Below are 18,257 nucleotides of genomic sequence, written 5' to 3'. Positions count from 1 at the left end.
AAACGCGTTTAACTGTGTGAAATAAACCTAAAATGGCCCAAACACTGATTGGAGTCAAGTTATTATGTAAGTAAGTCACGTGGACACAATATCTTGAATATTGGGATCTTGCAAATATATTATTAATGGGTGACATTGTGTTGGGTGAAAGAAGCTCAGAATTAGACATCTTCACTACTCGAGTTTTTTTCTAAATCTCCTTTGTTTTTGAACCAGCTAAAACCAGTTGATATAATTGATAACAGAACAGTAAGATAAATAGATTAAATTTTAATCGCTAAATTAATTGATGTGGCATAGAACATTTTTGTTTTCTTTAGCTAAAGGGATTGTGAGAGAATTTTCCGTGTGCTAACTTTAGCTTCGCCGTCGAATTACTCTTGTGTGTTACCCGCACTGCTGAGATGGCCGCTGACTTTAAAGTCGATGTGTAAACATAGGATCGGATCGGCGACTTAATTCCCAGCTGCACTGGGATAAACGAAACCTTGCAGGTTCCTCGACGTGGTGTGGAACAGTTCGGGTTTCAAATGTATCTGTCCTCTCCCACCACCATGCTAACACAACATAACTGGGGATTAACACCGGCCTCGTCATGAGGAGCTGGAGCCTTGAGAAGGCCGTTGTGAATTAACTAACTGCCCTACGACTTGAGAGCGGTTTGCTCTCAGTTCACCATGTACAGTGTCAGTGCACCCTCAGGTTCCAGTGATAAAACAGCTTCCGGTGGTATGATGGTTTTAGCAGGCAGATCTGAGTTATACTGGGGGGGTGGGGGGTTTTGCCTCAAACTGAGCTTCCATATGGGCAACCAAGAAAGGTGCCTGCATGCTTTAAGTGGACGCTGGAAGTCAGATTGCGATTCAACTCCCGGGCAATGCTGCCACATTCATCCTTTCAGCGCATCCAAACCACTTTCGCATGGATGCAGCAGTGAGAGTATAACTGCGCCCTCAGAAGCTGCCCGGGCCCCGCTGGATGAAGGTGAACAGACTGACCCCGGATGAAAATGGCACATTCCTATCTAAAAACTGCACGTTGTTAAAAATACGATATTTGGCTTCGAGACCGTTTGGGGGGCGTTGGCGGGGTGGGGGGCGGGGGGGGGGTACGGGGGGAGGGGGCATGAAGTACTGTATGAACCATGGGCCGTAAGACTGTCGTATCCCTTAGTATTTGTTAATGTACCATCTGCACGACATTTCTGGACATATAATTTTGTTGACAAAATCATGTTTAATTATTGTAACAACGAATTGGCTCAAATTTTTAAAAATCGCGTTTCTAGCAACCCAGTTATTGGTGCATTGGTATGGAATTTCGGTGATATTTGTTTAAAGTTTTATTGCCATTTTATCGGGTGTTTGAGCATATTCCTCAACAATAAAAACAAATGTAGGCCATATTTGTCAAGTCAGCGGCGAACCCGACCATGTGAATAGTCAATGGTTTCCAAGTAGGTTCAGTAAACTGTTCTCGGAATATTCTTCTCCCAGTACTGCATACCTGAATTACTGATTGCGAATTCTGTTCATGTTTGATAGTAAAACGCTATTTATGCTTCTCAATGTTGAATACAAAAAAAATTATTAAAGTCCCCTTTTAGTTTTATTGCAAGGACACTCAGCTTTAAGGCTAGAAGGTGGGACTATTCGCTTTCATTTACTTTATGCTGATTTGCTGTCGTTTAGCCAGATTATTAGGATCTGGTAACTATTTAACAGAGGCCTATGCATTTTAGGTGACCTCTATTTTTTGTTTCAAAAAGGCAACTTTGCAACGCACACGCACCATCCCAAACACCGAGCAAGATGGGTTTAAACGCATTGTGGCGAAGGTATCTGCTGGTTGTGGATTCTCCGGAGGCGAACTGAATGAAACGTGCATGCAATTTTAGTTAACTTTTCCAAATTGACGATAATTCCCACATTAACCTGGTTAACAGGTAACACAGGGGGGGGGTTGCTGCCCCGCTCTACTTCAACACAGTCATCACCATCTCGAGTGTTGTAATAATTGGGCGGTTTTATTGCTGTTTAAATAGTAATTTATGCAGGAAACCTAGTACAATTTAATAAATGCGTACCCGCAGCATAATACAGGATCCAGATTGTCGCCTATCCCATTTGGTTTTTTCAATTTCGTGGCAGCTTCATAAATCAGCTGAAACTCCGAAATCAAAACAAAGAGTGGGATTTGAAAGGTTTACATGAAATAAATATTAATATAGATAATCCATAATCATTCTGAATTAAAGCGACAACACAAACCTGGTATCACATCCGACTTTTCTCAAGCTATATGTATATTTTATATTTAATTTTGGATATTAATATCACCAAAATTGATTGTCGGATGGGAATCTCGTTACATTTGTGTAAATTATGATCCCGTCTTGATATATTTTTTTTAAAAATTCTAGAAAGGCGTTTCCCTGATATTCCTGTGGGAATCGCAGTGCTGGTGCAATAAGCAGGACAACATACGGAGAACCTTAACAATGGTAACCCCCGAAGTGTACATAGCCGCTGTAATGAAGTGGGTGAATATTAGCAGTGTATTGGAGCACTCGTCACTAAATATAGCATGTATTGGTCGTTCAAACGAGCTATCTTTCAGATTGACATTGGATCCACATGAGAACAATGTGGATGTTTCCAAATTAATCCGTTTGCATTTTCATGACGAATTATTCTGTTCAAACGCTGAGCCTTTTCTGGCATTTTTGTAACGAAATTCTCGTATTAACACAGGAAGCTGATGGGGAACCAGCATCCTCAACGTTCCCGCGAAAGTTACATTTCTCCTCGCTAAGTAAAAGCCTGCTCTCCACCCTTTACCTCTAACATCACTTGGGAAACGGGGAAATCTACGGCTGTGTCTCCAAGACAATTTTCTCAATTCCTCTTTCCAAATTGCTTCTTTCAATGTTGCCAGAAATGCAACATTGTTTTTAGTGAAAACCCCGTGCTTTACCCCGAGCGTCTCTAAGAGAGCAGAGAGAGATGTGACTTGTTTTGCTCGCTTTGATTGCGGATTCTATTTAAGATGAAATTGGAAGGCATTTCTAACTGCCATGGTGCACACTTCATATTTCCTGAAATGCGGTAGCTCACTGCGATCGTTAAGGTCGTTGTTGCAATTACATCTACTTTATGGGTCATATTTATTTTAATAGAATTTAAACGATTATCGTAAATGCATTCCTTGAAGTTTTGAATTGTCAGTGACCGGCGCATCCCTTTTCAAAAGGTGACTGGAAGCTTTGCTTTTCAGTGGCGAGTTGCTATATCAAACTCTCAAATGTCTCAGCTCCCACACGTCTATAGCTTTTATTAGTCAATATCTGAACGAATGAAAGGACGCGGAGGAGAATGGTACAGGATCGGGTCCTGGGGGCGCCTCCAAGTCTGTGAGATGGGCAAAGCGCTGGGGAATACATATTTTTAAAATAATGATCAACCCTTCTCCCTTTTTATATACTAACCCTCATCTTCCTCGGCGGAGTTTTACTATCGAGTAAAATGGAGTCAGACGAAGCTTGTAAATTTGAGGCAAATATTTTTGAAGCCGTAATAATTTTGTTTTCGCCGGGCAAGTTTATTTGTAGGATGCTAAAGGAAAACGGTGACTCTAACGGTGGGGGTCGCCAGTGTTTCAGACCCCGTGTTTCATGTAAATCGTTGCCAACAATTAGATTGGGCTCAACTCTTGTGCCAATTGTTTTGATGCACTCTTCCCAAAACGCCTTCCAAATCGAGTCTCTCTTGCCACTTGTGCATGAGAGCATTTGGATTATCTGTTGAATCTGGTTTATTTTCTGATGGATTGATTGCATGATCCAATGTGCCGTTTCCCTTGGCGCCCAATGGAATATATGGATAGTACTCCACCGACAAAGCCATGAATCAGCCCCAAGCTCCCCGTCCACATCTTCCACTGTTGACAAAATATCGTGGAAATGATTCAGACAATCACAGAATCACAGAGTGCAGAAGAGGCCATTCGGCCCATAACACAAGTGACAATTCATCTGAGGATCGGCACTGGGCTTTCATAAGACGCCCATGAAGTTGTCAGACATGTTTCGATATTTCCAGGCAGTTCAAACTGAACGGGTGTCTGCAAACAATTAGCCAACAACGGGTGTGTGCGTGACACCAAAATGATTTGAAAACTGCAACCACTCGATAAAGTTTTTATTTTGACAGTTGCAGCGGGGTTAAATGCATCTGTGCAGATGTATGTACAACAACAACTTGCATTTAAATGTCGTGAATCGTCCCAAGCCATACATTAGTAAATGACGATATGTGTACGTATAAAACTTCAAGTGAAATGGGCAGTCACTAGCGCATCCTTAAAGAGGATAAGGATGATTCTTAAAGAGGCATACTTACTGTTGGTCGTGCTTAACTTAATTTCAAACACTCTTTTCGTACGTGTCCTCTAACACCCGCTCGGTCACTCCTGTGAAACGCCTTGCAAAAGGATCACAAAAGGATAATTTTTGACCCCAATATACGCTTGCACTCAGATATTTGCGCACGGAAGCTCGATTTTAAAACTGACTCTTAGGCGCCCATTGAGGGGCTTTTCCCAGTTTTTGAGCGCTATTTAGTTCGATGCTATTTTGATTTTTGCCAGTAATAAAAATATTGCTAAATGTGTCAAGTTGAAACGAACGGACTCCTAGCTACGACATTTGACATTTCCAATTAAAAACGCTTGCGCAACTTAATTCTACCTAACACAAATTGTGTTACCGCGGTGCTCATATTGCAGAGTCTCTTTGAGTTAACCCGGCTTTTTTTAACAACAGTTACTTTATTTAAATGTCCGGTCCCCCCCCCCCCCCCCCCCCGTGGGTTCCTAGAGATGCTTAGAAGCTGCGGTGCATTCATCAATAGAGCTAACAGTTTGAATTCGCTAATATCGGACAGTAAGCAATAAGTCAATCCGTTATACTAAAATAAAACAGGCGAAGAATTGCATGTGTTCCTGATCAGAACCCGACGGTAAAGCTTCAATATACAGCTGAAGGTTTGCGAGCCTGTTTTTTTGGAAGTCGCGTTGAAAGCTTGAATGAGAAAAGCGAAAGTGGATGAGTTTTCCAGAAATCATCTTCCAGAAGACAATCCCCTTCCGTAAGAGAGAGACAAAGGAACTCTCTAAAACTTACATGGACAAGCTATGGGAATTGGGAGGATCTGCGGAGTCAGTGAATTCATGGGGGTTGCAGTGTCCGCAAACACGGCCTGTAGAATCCAACAGGGATCCTTTAAGGGTACACTTGGGTCCTCGCCCCGAATATCCGAAGGATTAAACAGATCGTAACGTAAATGCATTGGATTTTAAATATATATATATATATATAAAATCTCTTCCTGTTCAAAGATAACTGACGGCTTCAGAACTTAAACCAGCTGAGAGATGTTACAGACTTGTAACAGTCTTTGGAATCTGAATTGTTTCAGAGATATTAGTTTACAGCTTCGAAATCAAACGGATTGAAGTCACTAAAAGAAGCCTTTTATTTTTGAAATCTGCTTGAGTTGTCCAAAGTATTTGTTTCCGTCGCATTTGATGAATTTATTTATTTGATGCGTTTGTTTCGCTACAGGGGGAATAGTTATCCAGTTGATACAGCGGGAAGATGTGGAGATCTCCTAACATAGTATCTGTACAGCCAGTTTATCTTAAAGATACAGCACAGAGAATGAAAACCCCGTACAGACACCAGGACAGAGACTGGGGGTACAAATAAACAGCAAGGCAAAAACGCCACACATTAATCGGTACCAACAAGTCATTGTTCTATGTTTACACCTTCCAACTGGAGAATAGGAATATCATTAAAGAAGGATTTGAGATTAACAGACCATAATGTGAAGGTTTCTTCCATTGCTGTAACCATTGTAGTAGCTAGACCTATAAAGCGGGAGGAGACTCAATCTCATACAAAGAGGCTGGGGAACGTTCATGAGTATGAGGATATTTATAGGGCGAGTCTGCCAGGGCAGAATTAAGAGTTGGAGTTCCAGTCTCCACTTACTTCGGGCTGTGAACGCTACATTTCTTAAGCTCCAAGGTGGGAAGGCGCTCACTGAGTCAAAGGTTAGATCATAATATAATACATAACTACACTAATTACGCTGTGAGACAACTCGCAACGAGACAGTAGAACAGTGACCCGTGGATACCAGTACAGGGAGAAAGAGATCTCATACATGTTCTAATGCAAATAGATCCCAAATATCATCCAATGCAGACAGTAACACTCCGTCGAAAGGTCAAAATGATAAGACTCCATTCATACATCAATACTCAAAGAGATATCGTGCATAAAAGCAAAAAACTGCAGATGCTGGAAATCCAAAACAAAATCAAAAATACCTGGAAAAACTCAGCAGGTCTGGCAGCATCTGCAGAGAGGAACACAGTTAACGTTTCGAGTCCGAATGACTCTTCAACAGAACTAAGGAAAAATAGTAAAAATCTATTTTTACTTAGTTCTGTCGAAGAGTCATAGGGACTCGAAACGTTAACTGTGTTCCTCTCCGCAGATGCTGCCAGACCTGCTGAGTTTTTCCAGGTATTTTTGTTTTCATTTGAGATATCGTGCAGTTACCAATACAAATAGAAGTGGTTCTATTTCTGCAGATGGGTAGAAATACCAATAAAAGTGAGACTCCATTCAGACAGAAGGATAAGGATATCCCACTTGACATCTGTATATAGACAAAAAAACATAGAAATGCCACACATAGAAAGATTCCGAAACAGGATAGAACAGATTGTGAGATTCATACACTATTAGAAGAGAGATTCCACAGTGAAAACAGTACAGAAAGTGACACGAATGCAAAAAGGCCTCATACATCTCCAGCAAACAGATGGAGACTGTATATTGACATCAGGACAGAGGTTAAGACTTCATAAAACACCATTACACAGAGAAAGAGGGAGAGAAATACCCGATGAAGCTACCAAAACAGACAGCAAAAGACCAGAAAGAATAGGTGCTGAGAGTAAGAATCCGCACAGGCACTGGGGGCTGCGTTCTCCTCCCATTGATAGTTTAGCAGCCAAGCAAGACTACTTGTCCACATTGCTAACTCACTACACTTTCTACATCAGCCTCTTATTTGCTATGTAGAGTGGGGTTGGAATGCTAATACAGCTTCTAATGTGGTTAGTACCCAATTAAAGGTATCATCAGTTTCCCAGCAGCAGAAAGTATCAGATGTCTCAAGACGCAAGAGCCTTGGAGGGCCTAGAGGTTAGCAACAGATTATCAGATGCCTCCATGAATAGAAAGCAGAGAGTGGGTATAAATGAGGCCTTTTTTAAAATTTGGCAGGCAGTGAATCGTGAAGTGCTGCAATGATCAGTGCTGGGGCCTCAGCTATTTACAATCTATATTACTGATTTACTGAAGAGACGGAGACTAATGTATTTAAGTTTGCTGATGATACCAAGCGAAGTGGACAGGCAAGCTGTGGGGAGGACACAGAGAGGCTGTAAAGAGACATGGACAAGTTAAGTGAATGGGCAACAAGGTGGCAGATGGAGAATAATGGAAGTGTAAAGCTATTCATTTTGGTCGTAGGAATAGAAAAGCAGACTTTTTTTAAAAAAAAGGTGTGAAACTTGTAAGTGTTAATGTTCAAAGAGACTTGGGTGTGCTCATACAAGGAATGCAGAAAGTTAGCATGCAGGTGCAGCAAGCAATTAGGAAGGCAAATGGCATGTGGTCTTTATTGCAAGAGGATCGGAGTGCAAGAATAAAGTCTTGCGATACTTGTATGAGGTTTTGGTGAGATCACACCTAGAATGCTGTGTGCAGTTTTCATCTCCACATCTAAGAAATGATATAGTTGTACAGGAGGCAGTACAGTGAATACAGTACACTAACATGAGATTCATTAACTTGGCCCCTGGGATGAGGGTTGTTGTCCTACGATGAGAGGCTGAGTAAAATGGGCTTATATTCTCTGATGTTTAGAAGAATGAGAGCCAAGGCCATTGAAACATGCAACATTCTGAGGGGGCTTCATAGGATAGATGCTGAGAGATTGTTTCTGCTGGTCAGGGAATCTAAAGCACAGGCACACAGTCTCAGGATAAGGGGCCGATCATTTAGGACTGAGATGAGGAGAAATTACTTCACTCAAAGTGTTGTAAATCTTTGGAATTCTCTACTCCAGAGGGTTGAGGATGCTCCATCAGTGAATACGTTTAAGGCTGGGATGGTCAGATTTTTATTCTCTTTGGGAATTAAGAGATATTGAGAGTGGGTGGGAAATTGGAGTTGAAGCTCAAGATCAGCCATGATAGTATTGAATGGTGAAGCAGGCTCAGCAGGCCAAATGGTCTAACCCTGCTCCTATTTCTTGTGTTCTTGTGTGCTGCAAATTAAAGGTAGGTTAGAAGGGATCAATTCTTAGAAACAATGGGCAGGAAGCCAACCAGCAGGTTTGCTTGGCACTACCATTATGCTAAATGGGAGAGAGAACAGAATTAGAAGATCAAAATTGGGACTCCATATGGCATGTTGGACCATCATCAGCAGCACAATTGTATTCAACCACAATCTGTAAACTCGTGGCCTGATATGTCCTTCATTTTACAATCAGCATCTAGCCACTATTGATCAGTGAGGAGTGCAGGAGAGCATAAATGGAGCAGCACCAGGCATACCTACAAATGAGGAGCCAGCCTGGTGAAATTACAACACATTACCTGCACACTAACCAGCAGAAACAGCATGTGATAAATGGAACAAAGCAATCCCACAACTAACATATCAGATAAAAGCTCTGCTGTCCTGCCATGACCAATTGCGAATTGTGGTGGACCTTTAAACAACTAACCAGAGGGGGAGGCCCCATCCACACCTTTATGAGCACGTGACTGCAAGAGACAAGGTTAGAGCATTGGCAACCATCTTCAACCAGAGGTGGTGAGTGGATATTTCATTTCAGCCTCCTCCTGTGGTCCTCAACATCATAGATGCCAGTCTTCAACCAATTCTATTCATTCCACATGATATCAAGAAATGGCTTTAAGCACTGGGTACAGCAAAGACTATGGGTCCTGAAAACACTCCAGCTGTAGTATTATAGACTTGTGCTCCAGAACTAGTCACACCCATAGCCAAGCTGTTCCATTACAGCTACAGGCACCTGCTCAACAATGTGGAAAATTGCCCAGGTATGTGTGCCCACAAAAAAACAGGACAAATCTCATTACCACCCCATCAGTCTACTCTTAATCATCTGCAAAGCGGTAGTAAGGGTCATCAACTGTGCTATCAAGTGGCACCTACTCATCAATAACCTGCTCACCCATCCTCAGTTTGGGTTCTATCAGGACCACTCAACTCCTGACCACAATGTGCCTTGGTGCAAACATGGACAGAAAGCTCAATTCAAAAGGTGAGGTGAGAGTGATGGCCCTTAACAGCAAAGCAGCATTTGAATGTGTGGCATCAAGGAGCCCTAGCAAAACTGGGAATCAGGAGGAAAGCTCTCCACTGGCTGGAGTCATACCTAGCACAAAGGAAGATGTTTGTGGTTGTTGGAGGCCAATCATCTCAGCTCCAGGACATCACTGCAGGAGTTCCTCAGGGCAGTGTCCTAGACCCAACCATCTTCAGCTGCTTCATCAATGACCTCTCCTCTATCATAAAGCCAGAAATGGGGATGTTCACTGATGATAGTTTAGTGTTCAGTATCATTCAAAACTCCTCAGATATGGAAGCAGTTTTGCCCACATACAGAAAGGCCTGGACAACATTCAGGCCTGGGCTGTGGCAAGTTACATTTGTGCCACACAAGTGTCACAAGTCTCCAGTTGGAGAGAATCTAACCATCTTGCTATCATGTTCAACAGCATTACCATCGATGAATCCCTCAGCACCAACATCCAGAAACTTAACTGGACCAGTCAGATAAATACTGCAGCTACAAGAGTAGGTCAGAGACTGGGAATTCTGCAGCGAATAACTCACTTGATTCCCCAAAATCTGCCCAACTTCCACAAGACATAAGTCAGGATTTTGCACGAGCCAGGAGTATTGTAAATCAGGCAGAGTCAGGAGAGGCTGTGCAAAATGGTGAGATTGGACATGAGGTGGCAACAAAGTTAGTAAAAACTGGGAAATGCTCATCATATGTAGTATATCTGTTTATTTATGGTTTCACATTGCCTTAGCATGAAACAACTATTTCTTCAAGGGAATGTTAGTGTAAATATAGCTAAATAGACTCTTCTGTAATTTACATCATAAGAACATTAGAGCCTAAGAAATAAGTGTAGGAGTAGGCAACAACAAACAAGAAGCTTGAAAGCATATAGGAAAAAGTAGCTTTCATTACTGGTGCCCCATCCAAACCTTAAATGTCCGCAGTCCCACCCCCCCAAACCACCACCCCCCCCCCCCCCCCTCCCTCCCCCACCAAGCATGAAACACAGTGACATTAGAGCCTAAGAAATAGGTGGAGGGGTAGGCAAAATAGTCCTTCACACTTCTCCGCCATTTAATAAGATCATGGCTGAACCTCACCCTCAAGTCTACTTTCCTGTTCAATCTACGTTTCCCTTAATTCCATTAGTGTCCTAAGTTCTCAGCTTTGAATATGCTCAAAGATTCAATGACCCTCTGGGGTTTGGAATTCCAAAGATTTACACCCCGCTGATTGAAGAAATTGCTCCTTATCCTGAATTTCTCCTTATCATAGAATCATAGAGGTCGACAGCCCAGTAAAAGGCCCTTTGGCCCATCGAGTCTGTGCCGGTCAAACAAGTACCCAACTATTCTGATCCCATTTTCCAGCACTAGGCCCATAGCCTTGTATGCCATGGGATCGCAAGTGCTCATCCAAATACTTCTTAAATGTTAAGACTATAAGACCATAAGACAGAGGAGCAGAAATTATGCCATTCGGCCCATCAAGTCTGCTCCACCATTCAATCATGGCTGATAAGTTTCTCAACCCCATTCTCCTGCCTTCTCCCCGTAACCTTTGATCCCCTTACCAATCAAGAACCTATCTATCGTGGTCTTAAATACACTCAATGACCTGGCCTTCACAGCCTTCTGTGACAATGAATTCCAGTCTGACCAGAGCCTTATAAAGCCTCAGCAGCACATCCCTGCTTTTATATTCTAGTTATCCTGAGACCATGCCCCCTACTTCTTGATACTCCATCCAGGAGACCCTGTCATTGGGGATGACTTTTAGGAAGAATCAACCATTCCAATGACCATCTAGGCATATCCAAAGCAGAATCTGCTGGTGTGGTCAGAACTTCACCTACTGTCACTTCATTAACACGTCTATCATGGCACCTTGTTTGCTCCAGCATCAGTGCAGAGCCAACTACTCTGGAAGAAGCGGGTAGCCAGAAGGTGTTAACTGAATGAACAATGAGCATGAATGAGAATGAAGACCTGGATGTGAAAGAAAGGGAGACTGTCATTTCTCCACACTATTTTCTTTGGATGAGGAACTTGGAGATCTAAATTTCAATGTGCTGGTCTTCAAAATAGTTTAAATTAGGGAGAATCAATCTCAAGTGAAGGCAACAGGGATGATGCTTACACTTATGCAGAAAAGTGGACAAATGGGAAGAGGGCACCACCAGCATCAGTAACGCATTGCAGGAAATTTCTCATGACTTGCCAAACCTGAAGAGAGTGACAGTAGAGGAAATTTCTGCAGCAACAAGACATCAGGAAGAAGACATTGTTGGCGTCCAGTGTGGCAACTTTCACACCATGCTTGGAAGACTAGCATGAATGCCATATTAGTACAGTATTTCTAAAACCTGACTGAAACAATTTTTTCTGCAATAATGTCTACCAGAAACAAAGTTAAGCCAATGTCCAGCATCAGCGAGTTGTAAGGATTGGTTGCAGATATTGTTGTCTCTCCAGGCAGTGGCATTCAGCCTGATTCCTTACACAACAATAACTTGCATTCATATAGCATACCTAATGTAATAAAACATCCCAAGGAACTTATGCCTCTAAGACACCAATAGAACCAATCCAGCCAGCTGCCACTCAAATCTCATCTCACTGAGGGAGCACCTTATAAAGCTAGTGGACTGGGAGTGCAGCCTAATAAACTAGATGGCACAAATGGTGGACACAGCATTAAGGAAAGTAAATATATATTTTAAGCAGATTGCATTCTAAGTTCATTTCTGTGTATCATTGCAAAGTTTTAAGATAAAACAGAGCTTTGGGTTCCTTTGAACTCCCGTCTTATGAAGAAAATGGCCTGAACTCTTTGAAAGTAAGAAACATTGTAAATTGAACGTGGGTAGATATGAAGTGGTTTTATTTACTGTGTCAACCTTTACTTATTGAAAGTAATGTGCTAGAAGTTTCCCTGATTGCTGGCAGTCCTGGTATACCTTCTCCCCTTTGCTATGGAGATGGTGGAGGTGCTCCACCCTCTTATCCATACGATTATCTTCATCAGCTTCTGGAGCAGCATACCTTTCTTCAATGAGATCTTCTGTGGAATGCAACAAGCTGCAACGATTCTAAAATTATTGGTTTAATTTTATTTGATATCTTCACTAGATTTATCCAAGCACCTAAAATGATACTTGTAAATAGTTATAGTCCGCACAATGATATGTCTTACACTTGCATGGGCTTCATTATATCTGTTATCTCATTCTGTTAAGTGGAAGACTTAGTAGCATAATTTTCCCTGATTATGAAGAAACCATCCTCATGCCTGGCTTGAAGTCACGCTGATGGGTGTAATAGCGTGTCACATGATGAATTCATAATGATAGCTACCTGAGAATTGGGCATTCACACAGAATAAGGTAATTGACATTTTACACTGGCATCACATTATTAGAATTACATTTAATTTCTGTGTATAAAGCTGAGGGTTGTCAAATGAGGCTTTGAATGCCTTCTGTCAATTGCTCCTTACATCTGTGAGACCTTGCTGGTTGATAGGACCTGTTTCTTTGACTCTATTGGAAAGTGTATATGTTGTGCAGACCTCTTGAATATGCATTAGTGACTTTGATAACCTGGTAACATTTTACTTGATTAATATGATGCAGATTACAGGATCCAGTTGCAGACAAATTAAAGAGCGGTGGACGGTTATCGAAAATATTGTTTTCCTGGTGGAAATGGGCTTCAGATCTTCAGCCAACAGCTGGCTCCAAATACACCCTGAATTAGCAATAAATCAGAGAAAAATCCAACCACAACATGATCCTATACAAACACAAATACAGAAGGATACCTTATACAGATCTTATACAACATAGAGGGAAGACACCAATAAGTCCCAAATAAAGAGAGATAAACCCTATTGAGGCAGAAATATGATATGCCCTTATAGAGACTGACACCAATACAGATTAAGACGCCATACAGAACCCATTTCAACCCTGGATCCATGTACTAGAATTGGTGACCCCATAGAGACTTCGATATAGAGAAACCCTGACCATCACGCGAAAAAACATACGCCATGAAGGCAACAACCATAAGATTAGGGCGTCCATTGTGACAGCAGTGCAGTAAGTCACCAATACGCCAAAAAAGGCACCATAGAGATAACAATAGTGAGATCCCATACGTCCATATAGACAGATGCCCACGTGCCATGAAAGGATTTTAAAAATACTCTAAAATAAGGACAAACTCCATAACGTCAACAGTGCGGAAGCTGGGATTCAATTTAGGCACTGGTACAAAGAGTGAGATTCCCCACCCCGCATGTGGGCACCAATGGAAGAGACCCGATAGAGATTAGGCTGGAGTTAGAAAGCTCGGCTCTCCTGTGCTATGTTATCGGTGCCCCCTCTTTTGGATGGATTCCCGCACGGGGAAACCAACAAAGAGAGAGAGAGGGAGACCACCTACAGAGACTGGTACTGGGAATAGGATCCCTACTGACACCACCAGAACCTAAAAAGGCACCCAATACAGACTCCCAATAGGCAGAGAGATCCCACACAGACTAGACAATGAAGGACACCGGTATGGAATGACCTCCACTGACAGAGTGAGTCTGCATGCAGATACCCTACATTAATAATGAGAACGCATGCGGATACCTAGGTTTAATGTGCGAACCCAAGAATGTGACCTCATACAAAAACCAATATAAGTGCGGATAAAGGATGAGGTTGCAAAAACCTTAAACGGCTGGAGTGGAGTCCATGCAACTACCAATAGTGTGAATTTCTGCACAGAAACCCACCCGGATCTACTCATCATACAAACACCTTACGAGAGCAAGACCTCATGTAGTAATCTGTAACTTGTTTATATCAAGTGGGGGTGGGCGGGGGTGTTGGCGGTGGAAGACCAGTGCAAAACTAAACTATTTCACTGGTACAGATTAATACCCGAATCAGGGAGCGGCCCTCCGCCCGAGAGCGCATCCAGAGAGTGGGAGAATTGAATGAGCACTGAGTCGCGGTGGAGGGAATAATTTGACGAAGATCAGTTACACGGCGGGACTATAATAGTGTAGACATTCTGCTTATTTTAACTGTAAGTTCAGGCAAACCTTTTTTGTTTCAGCTACAGAAACATTAAACATTTACTATTAAACATACTCTCCCCATATGGTTCATATTATTCTCATCAAGTATTTACACTGGCCGTGTTTTGATTCTGACAGTGATTTTATCTAAAGTGAGTATCAGGGCACATTGACCAGGCTTAATAGATAGATCAGTTATTTGCAACCGTTTTGTTAGAATAATAAAGAAACAATAAGTTGATTTCAATAATAATATACAGAAACCTTGTAAAAGAATAAAATTAAATATTTTAATATGACAGCACGCCGTTTCATTTCTATTTAAAACATAAAACAATTTTAAGTATAACATCTATCACACTCTAACAAATCAACTGGTATTTATATTTCAAGAACTTTATACACAATTAAACAATTATATACTACTGAGAAAGTCAAGTAATTGAGGTCAGCAATGATGACCGCGATTTATCAGAAACGCAGATTTATATTTCGCTGCTGCTGATCCTGTCAGCATATACATTAACTTTGGGAAACAAATATTGCATTCATATGTAAAATGGAGCCACGAGGAAACAGTCAGAGTATTACCACTTCACATTGGAAAAAGCGATTCCTCCTCTTTAAGACGGTTAAATCAATCAAAACCCGTCATCCGCAGTTATGATCTAAAATACATCAATTTCTAAAGATACATCCAGAATGTACAATTTAAACAAAACCAGTTGTTAAGGCAAACGACATCACATCTTCGAATGGCGATCATGTGATGAGTATATTAAAAGTAATTTAATCGTCATTTATTGTCTGCAATTACCACTGACTCTTCACGTGCTTCCTGACCTATGATATTGATTCAGTTTGGAATGACAATTTATGCTTTTGTTATACTTTATTTTGATTTATTTTATTTATGTTTTACTTCACTTTATTAATATATAAAACATCCCTGTTGTCCTGTTATAGATGGACGTTGTAAACACATTCGGGTTTATCCTATTAAAAATAAATGCATTGCGTTGCCTGTTACAATGAGGAACTCCGAACAGAGCAACATCCTCTTTTTCTCTCGCTGTTACACACACATGCACATACTGTTTCTCCGTCTCATTTAATTAAGAAGTTATTTACACTATCAGTGGAGGACAAACAGTATAAGCTGACATTTTATTTTCACTTGATTCCCCTCCTTGCAAGACTCCCCCTCATGTCACAAGTCAGCAAACTCCACAAGACATTGTTGCCCTGAAACCGAGCAGACGCAGTTAATGCAATCATCGAAGAGATCTAAATTATATTAAAATAAAGGGGATTTTACTGTTTACTGTTTCGATATAATTGAATTTACGTCTGTTGTCAGGAGCCAGTTATTATTAACCAGAGGACGAACAAACACCACAACCAATCACACTACAATGCGTTCATTTACTGCTCATCTCTGAGACAATTACATCTTAACAATTTTGCCGTGATATCCCAGTTCATTAATCAAACTATCCTGATGCCTCAGAGCATCGGCAGAAAGAGTTTGTTTTTAAAGGACCAGCATTAAGATTAGTCAAATTTTAACTTTTTGACTAGATAAGCATGTGAGCATGGTCTGAGTTCGGCCACTTCATTTAAAACAAGAGTTAATTAACATTTAAATAAATTAACATTTAAGACTGTAAAACGAATTACGATCAGGATTTTTTACTACATCATTGCATTCCTGAAACTAACATGAAATTGGCAAGTTCGTAGGTGGATGGGAAGGGGAAATTTCAAGGTGTGTCTTAAACTTACTGTGGCAAAACCCGGCTGCTATCAGGGTCTGACTAAGAAGACAACCTTTCAGTAAAGTAAAATCACTACACACGTATGTTTTAAGATAACCTCTTGCACTGTCTGAGGTGCATTTATCAACAATGGAAACATTTTAAATGGGAAAGGCGGTAAATGTCTTCGATTCCTCTTGAAATTGCTGAGCGGTTGGGGGCGGGCTTTTAGGGGTATACTCCAACAAAGTAGCACTTGAAATCAAAGGACGTGGGGCAAAAAAATGACTTGTGCATTACGTTGTTTTGTTTCTGGGTTGATTATAGCAGTCTCTACAATATGTAGCCCTTACGGGACAGCACTGGATCGGTGTACCTCAACGTTTTAAAATGTATCATTAAACATTTTTGTTATAATTCAATAGTCCTTTTCGGTCGATGGGATGCTGCTTGTTAAATAATTTGCAGATTATCCCACTTACCTGCAATGAGCTTTTATTATCGTGGCGCTCTTTAATTGTCACATTACAAAACCTACAAGGTCTTGATACTGAGTTAAATGACTTGGTTCAAGCTATTTCCCGGGTTAGGGAGGATGAAGGAAGAATAACAGCAACGGGTCAGCGTGACCCAAGGGCAGCACAGTTATTTTAACTTTGCTTCACCTCCTGTCCCTGCTTGAAACGTGTCTCAGTGAGGAATATTATAAACGCACACACAGGCACAAACGCACTTACACACATACACAAGCACACACGCATGCATAAACATACACACACGCACAAACACATACACAAAAATACATATACACAAACATACAAACACATGCACACGCATGCACAAACACATACACAAACACACACACACACATACACAAGCATACACAAACACACACACATACACAAGCACACACATGCAAACACACACATATTAGATATGTCTATATAGTAGATGTTAAACACAGTAACCACAAACGAAATTTTAAAAATGGAAATTGTCAGGTTCGTTAGGCAAAATGATCACATCATAAGAGGAATTAAATATAAAGGAACAATTGTGAAGTAACAGTCTGTACTTTCTGATCTAATTTTACAATACACGTACTATAATAATGCCACAGAAAGTGACATAAGTGACAACCCTTCTTATTTTTGCAGAACTTAGTATAACGATTTGAAACTGTTCTTGGTATTCTAGCAACTCCAGGTTCTAAAGAAACACCTGCTGATTTTAAAGTAGTAATATTTGTGCTCATTTTTGCGCTGATATTTGTCCTGTTTACATGATCAGTGCGGATAAATCAATCCAAAGCAATCGTATTAATTGCACGAGAAAGAATTTATCCTCTAAGATAAAGAACTTGAAATGCACTTATACGTTCAAGAGTTAATAGCATGCAACCTAGTGAAAATGTTTAATATACATTGCAGTGTCTTTAAAACCTAAATATTGAAATATTACAACTGACAGATACATATACTTTCAACATGACTTTTATCACAATTGTTATATATAGCAGCCACATAAAATTGTGATGTGTCTTTAGATAGAGATACACATTTTATATTTGAAAATTCTCTACGCTATTTTTAAATACGATCACACCTTACAAAATGAACGAGAACTCACGTCAATCAAATGCGAGTGAACTTAATTCAGATCGCTCTAAATAAGTGACTGAATTTTTGAATATAAGCTCTCTCTATATTAGAAGTTGAATATTAGAGCAAATAGAGTTCTAAAGCTCCACTAAATGTGACCATTCTGTGTCTATTAGTATCTACAGGGGCGCTTGACTAGGCCGCTGGCTCTTAAAGCACGCGCGTTCACTGTTCACTTACTCTATGATTTAATTAAAAGGGCCAAGAATCAAATCTACATTAAATAGATTGGGGGATTTAAATTTGAGGAGTTTTGAACAAGTCCTTTCATCGTAATTTCAGACGCGTCAATG

The 18,257-nt window shown here is 40.8% G+C and overlaps 1 long non-coding RNA gene across 2 annotated transcripts; it reads left to right on the top strand.

Annotated features, from left to right (window-relative positions):
- The first annotated feature begins 614 nt into the window (after positions 1 to 614).
- LOC121286748 lies at positions 615 to 5,882 on the top strand. 2 transcript variants are annotated; one of them, XR_005945044.1, is made up of 4 exons: positions 615 to 984; positions 1,769 to 1,837; positions 2,423 to 2,503; positions 5,624 to 5,882. It is a non-coding gene; the product is annotated as an uncharacterized LOC121286748 (long non-coding RNA). The 2 variants fall into 2 exon arrangements; XR_005945043.1 differs by lacking the exon at positions 2,423 to 2,503.
- The last annotated feature ends 12,375 nt before the right edge of the window (positions 5,883 to 18,257 follow it).

This window comes from Carcharodon carcharias, chromosome 14, assembly GCF_017639515.1.
Source record: "Carcharodon carcharias isolate sCarCar2 chromosome 14, sCarCar2.pri, whole genome shotgun sequence".
In the NCBI taxonomy this organism is placed as follows: Eukaryota; Metazoa; Chordata; class Chondrichthyes; order Lamniformes; family Lamnidae; genus Carcharodon; species Carcharodon carcharias.
Note: the sequence above shows the minus strand (reverse complement) of the source record. Positions and strands in the feature narration are given on the sequence as shown.